The sequence below is a fragment of the Curcuma longa genome, chromosome 17 (genome assembly GCF_044706935.1).
Source record: "Curcuma longa cultivar G26 ecotype Majalengka, Jawa Barat chromosome 17, ITB_CL_G26_1.1, whole genome shotgun sequence".
Lineage (NCBI taxonomy): Eukaryota > Viridiplantae > Streptophyta > Magnoliopsida > Zingiberales > Zingiberaceae > Curcuma > Curcuma longa.
In genome coordinates, this window is record NC_133877.1 from 8,690,362 (window position 1) to 8,696,350 (window position 5,989).

At 41.0% G+C, this 5,989-nt stretch overlaps 1 pseudogene; it reads right to left on the reverse strand.

Annotated features, from left to right (window-relative positions):
• Positions 1–1,571: 1,571 nt before the first annotated feature.
• Positions 1,572–5,989, reverse strand: part of LOC141848344 (uncharacterized) — a 42,579-nt pseudogene continuing 38,161 nt past the window's right edge.

Here is a 5,989-nt window from a genome sequence, read left to right on the forward strand (position 1 = left end):
CTTCTTACTACTCGTCTTACTACTCTTTGAGCGTTGTGCCTTCGTCTCTTGGCTCTGTCTAAACTCTCTTATTTGATCTTCAAATAAAGGTGCTCCCTCAGTTCTTGCTATAGTTGTAATAGGAGGGTTTTGAGTACGTGTGGCCATCACCTCTTGAGCTTTGCTTGTTCTTCTTTCAATATTTGGAAAGGGTCAGTAAAAACCCTTAGCTTTCCTTTGGCTTCTTTAGGCTTCTCCTGAATAGATAAAGCCTTAACTCTTTAGAGAAAGACTTTGGAATCAAAGCTTCAGGAAGGGCTTGTGGTTGTGGAGCTTCTTTTGCTTCGAGCTTTTTGATCCTTTCCTCCAAGGACTCAAGTTTTTCCAAGATGGTTACTAGTAGCTGGATCTGAGTATTAGCTTGTTTAATAATAGCAGTGTTACTACTAATACCTCCTTTGTAGTCGTTGGGAAGATTCCAAAAGCCAAGTGCTGGTGCTTCAATTTCTTCTGTAGCCTGAAGAGCTTCTTTATAGGAGCTTGTGGCTTTGGTGTTGATGTAGCTCATGAAGAGACCCAACTTTCAACTTTGTGTAGTAGGGTTTCTACCCTATCTACCTTTCTTCTTTCTTCTGATAACTGTAGGGCCTGCTGCTCAATTAATTTAGGCTGCTCAGTTATTTTTATAAGGAGGTCATCTAGCTGCTTCTTTGTTCAGGGGTTTGTTTTTAAGACCTCTTTTGTGAGATTTTCAGGGTTTTACTAAGGATTTGGTTTTCAGTCTTAACTTCCTCTAATTGTTCTTGTATCTGTTTAAAGTTTTTGAGATGTACTCTACAGGAAAGACAAACTCGGTCGTAGATTACCGAAATATTGTGGGGTAATTCTCTTTTGGTAGGTTGTTTCTCTATTTTTGCTAGGTCAAGGTATTCTAGGTTCGAGGTATGGGATTTAGTATACCATTCCTGAATATGTTCTTCCCAGCGTCTAGACATAGACACAATCACAACTTTGCTCTTCCTTCCATTTTTCCTTAATACTGCAGCTTACGGCTTAGGAGGTTCTAGAGGTTTTCTTGCTCACACAAGTGTGCCCTTGGAATTTGCCCAATCCTCTCTCCTGAGAATACCCTGATAGAGTTTTACTCAGCCATAGAAATTAGCTCTGATACCATAAAAGGGCGGAAACGCTTCTCTTCAAATAACTTAGATAATGTACCAAAGAGAAAAGTACAGGACTAAATTACAAGAAAACTTGAACTTGCAAGAAAGAAACTTAGAACTTACAAATGCTTTAACTCAAAGTAAAACTTATACCGGTACTCGGTGTGTGTTCTGCAATGAGAAACTAGGATGCTTATATAGAGAGGAGAAAGGAAATTTCAAGGCTGTGAACCGGGTGCTCATTGGGCCCCATCGTCACTCACAAAAGCCTTCTTTCTTTTCTCCGTGAGATGCATGCATTGCTTAATAGCTAAGGAAAGGAAATGCTTAATAGCTAAGGTAAGATCTTTCCATATGGACGGCTCCCCGAGGCTCAGTCCATGTGCAAAGATTCTTTGGATTTTAAGGGCCCACCATTGCTCCATTTTCTTAGGGTGGTGTTTCCTTTATCTTTTGGACGATTCCTTGCACGTGAATAAAGGCGTCCAATAATGCATCTTTAGTCTGCATCACTTCTGGCAGGGCGTCCTTGAAATAAAGGTATAGCCCTCTTTTGACTTGGCAGCGTCTGGCAAAGTCTTGTTCTTTTGCGTTGATGATAAACTTGAATTCCAAAAAGCTATTGAGTAGATTCCTTGCTGCGGTGCTTTCAATGTCCTCCATGTGCTGTCGTTTGTCTTTTTCGTATGGAGTGTTGGTGCTGGGCCCGATCCCCGTGGCGAGTTCTTCATACTGGTCCAGTAATGGATAAGGCCCGCAAGGTGCTGGGAGGCAATGAGGCCTGTCCTCCAGCTGCCCAAGTGTTGCTTCTAAGTGGGCGAGTGTCGTCAAATCTTCTTCGGACGGGATCCATTGACCTATCATAAGACAAACAAGCCTAGATAAAGCATCAGCTAAGTGATTATCTTTACCGTTTATATGCTGGAACTGGACGGTAATGCCTAGGCCGGTGATAAAGTCTGTGAATGCTATCCAGCGAACGCGGGAAGGCTTGTTTTGTGCAGTTTTGTTGAAGAAGCTTATTATTGCCTGGCAATCGGTTCTGATTAAAAGTTCTTCCTTGTCGAGATAATATATCTTGAAACTGTTCATGCTGTTCATGATAGCATGGATTTCTGCATCTATTGTTGACTTTGGTGGAGAGAACTTTCCACTTGCATATGCGCATACTAATTCTGATGATTTTGGGTCAAACTTTTGGGGTTTCCATTTGAGAACTCCTCCCCATCCCTCCATGCACCCGTCTGATTCTATGATGACGAAGCATTTTTCAGGAGGTATTGCTAGATCTGGAAGTTCCTTGACCTTTGATTTCACCTTCTCTATAAGTGCCCAATCCTGGGTATTCATCTTCTTTTCTCCATGTGGAGATGTTTTTGAATATAGAGGACCCAGTATTTTCCCCAGATTAGGGATATAAGAACGGGCATAGTTAAGAATTCCAAGCCAGGATCGCAATCCTTTTGTGGTCTGAAGGTCTTGATTATTGAAATCAGCAACCTTTGAAATTATATGGGACTGCAGCTTAATCCTTGAATGCCCAATAGTGGCGCCTAGGAATTCTATTGTTGGGCTCCCTATTTTCATCTTTGTTGGGCTTAGTATTAGCCCATTTTGTTGGCATATTTTTAGTAGAACTTTGAGATGTTCTCTATGCTCCTCTTCGGTCTCTGAAAAGACTAAAATGTCGTCAATATAAACTGCTATAAATTTTTCAGTACCTTTAAAGTAGTTATCCATCTTGCGTTGAAAGACGGCGGGAGCATTTTTAAGGCCAAATGGCATTACAAGCCATTCAAAAAGACCATCCGGAACCCAGAAGGTCGTCCACTGTATTGATTCTGGATCCATTGCTACTTGATGGAAACCACTCTTGAGGTCAAATTTTGAATATATCTTGCTTCTGCCAACTCGATGTATTATTGTGTTGATCCCAGGAAGGTTGTACTGGTCCTTGTGGGTATTGTCATTTAATCTTTTGTAGTTAAAGACCATCCGCTCCTTGCCTTTAGTCTCCTTTCCTGTTTTTGGATCTATAGTAGTGCCAGAGTGTACTATAATTGCAGTAGTTCTGTGGCGACTGGTACTGGGTCTGATCACCTTTAAGTCCAGCAGGGCCTTTATATGTTTTTGAAAAGAGTCCTTCATTTGGGGTGTCACGTGCTTCAGAGGTCTGTCCTCAATTGTGAGGTCAGGATTTTTAATATCAAGCTTGCAGGTAACAAGGTTGGATGCCCAGTACTTCATAGGATTATCCCCAATATAACCATTGTTGGTTAGATCTGCAATTAAATCCTGCAAATATTGTCCAGGCTGCCATGTACATATCTGCTCCTGTATTTGGTTATATTCTTCTTCATCGAGGTCTAATTCTTCAATGAGAGGGGTGGCAGGAACCATCTGTTGAGTATGAATAGTAGTAACATTCTTATAAAATGTTACCTCGTTTCCTTCAATACGGACTCCTCCGTGCATGGCGCGAATGAAATTGCACCCCAGAATCATAGTAATATTTCCTCCTAGTGTAAGGGGAAAGGCATAAGTGTAGGGTATTCTGAACTGATGATCCCCTATCTTCATGTTTCCATATTTCAACTTCTTATTGGCAGTTGTCTTAGAGTTAATTCCGCTGAAATTAACAACAAAAGTGTTATCCTCAATAGCAAGGGGAGGTATAGATACCTGATCTATACAGCAGGTGGTGGCGCCAGTATCAAGAATGGCGTTTACTCTGAAACTGTCTATCCCTGGAATAGAGAGTTCTACCACCAAATTGAAGAGACCATTTGTCTTGAGCTTTGGTTGCTTTGCTTCTTCGACAGAAAAGGCCTTCTCTGTCCCTGAGTCTACTAGAACATGTACTTCTTCTTCTTCCTCAGGATAAATGTGCTCTTGCTCTTCTTCAAGGCCTTCTAGTCTCTTTTTGAGATCTTTGTTTTCTAACTCCAAAAAGTCAATTTTTAACTGGAGTTCCTCATTCTCAGTGTCAACTTCAAGTTTGTCGGCACTGTGGGCTCTCAGTATTTCTTCTTTCTCAGCAGCAAATTCCTTCTTCATATTGTCAATCTGAATTTCTGCTAATAATTTTGCACTAACAATTTCTTGCTTCATTCTCTCTATTTCTACTTTCGCCCAATTAATATAATTCTGCTGTTCATTAATCAAATTTGTGGGAGAGAAAGGAATAGGAGTTGACCTTTCTACAGGAATACTCATATCAAAGTAATTCCTTGTACACATACCGCATGATGTTATTTTGCAAGTGTTGCAGTGCATGCGATGTTTTCTGTACATTTATTGTCTCCCTCCCAAACATGGTTGCAGCACGTACATTTATTGTATAGAGGTGCTATTTTCCCATTAATCTCCCAGAAAACATGGTTGCAGTTCACCTGATGATCTTCACCTTCTGATATACTAAAAATCGAATCTGATGGCTCATCACCTTCATGTACTGATAGGATTTCATAGTCATCAGGTATCTCAAGGCCTTCAAATAATGCCACCCTTTTCGTATTCTTGAATTCTTTAGGGCAATCTCGCGCAAAATGACCTTCTTCCCCGCATAAGAAACACTTGCATTTTTTGTTGCGAAGTAGGTGCTTCTTCTTTTCTACTCGTGCATGAGTTTGGTGGGGCTTGCCTTTGTAGGTAGTTGATCTTCTCAGCCCATATTTCTTCTTAGGGTCTTTGTAATACCCTGGGATAGGCATCTGACTACAGAAAGATAGATCCTTGAGTGATCTACTGAAGGCCGCCTTCTTGCATTCTTCTTCAAGATATTTATATGTAAATAATACCCTAGGGTGTACCCCTGTAGTATTCCCTTGATATTTTTCTTCGAATGCTAGTCTTAATTCTGCGTCCTAATTCTCCAGGAAGTTTTAGCCAAAATTTTTCAGACAATTCTGGCCCAGTAAAGAGTCTTCCTGTTTTTGCTGCAAGTTTCATATAGTCAGTTAAAAAGGGAATAAGGTCTTTTACCTGCGGACAGGTTAATCTTTCCAGATCTCGATAAGCCCTGTCTTGCATGTCAGTGGATCCTTGAAATGGGTCTTCTAATAAAAATACCCGGCGTATTTGGGAAATGATATTTTGAGTACCATTTCTACCGTCACTGGCATTAACTAATTCTTGGTATTCATTAGGATAAGTCATTCGCCATTGAATCCATGTCAATCTTTCGGTTTCTCCAAGTAGGTTCTCAATATAGTCTGCCTTGTCCTGGGTATCAGTGAAGTTCTGCAGGGTGACTACATTCTTGGTGATGGCTTCCCATCGAAGAAAAACATCCTCCACTCGATGTAGCTGAGGAGGAAGTGTCAGAATAGCTCCGGTTTGTTGTTGCGCCGTTGGCAAGTTCCACCATTCAGAGTTGGAATCTCGCTTGAAATTTACCCTGGAACCTGGTGGGGTGGCTATACTTATGGGTTCCTCCTTAGGAGCTCTGTTAGGTGGGTAACCAACAGGATTCATTGTAACATCCCTTGGTGGCCTATAGGAAGATTCTTCCTGAGAGTAGATTTGCTCTTGTAATTGTTGTAATCTTGGGTAATCAGTAACCCAATCTTCTTTAGAAATACCAGAAGTACTTGCTTCAGTTGTGGCAGCGATAATTTGTTGCTGTAGTTTTGGATAATCATTAATCCAATCTTCTTTGGAAATGCTTGCTTCAACATTATACCTATCACCTTCCGCGAACACACATACCTGCCAAGGGGAGGTCTTTATTATCAACTGGCCTGTGAATGGAATTTGAGTGATCTACTAAAGCCATTCGCCATTGGATCCATGACATCGGACTTATTATAGGTCGCTCTGTTAGGTGGGTATCAGTGAACTTCGTT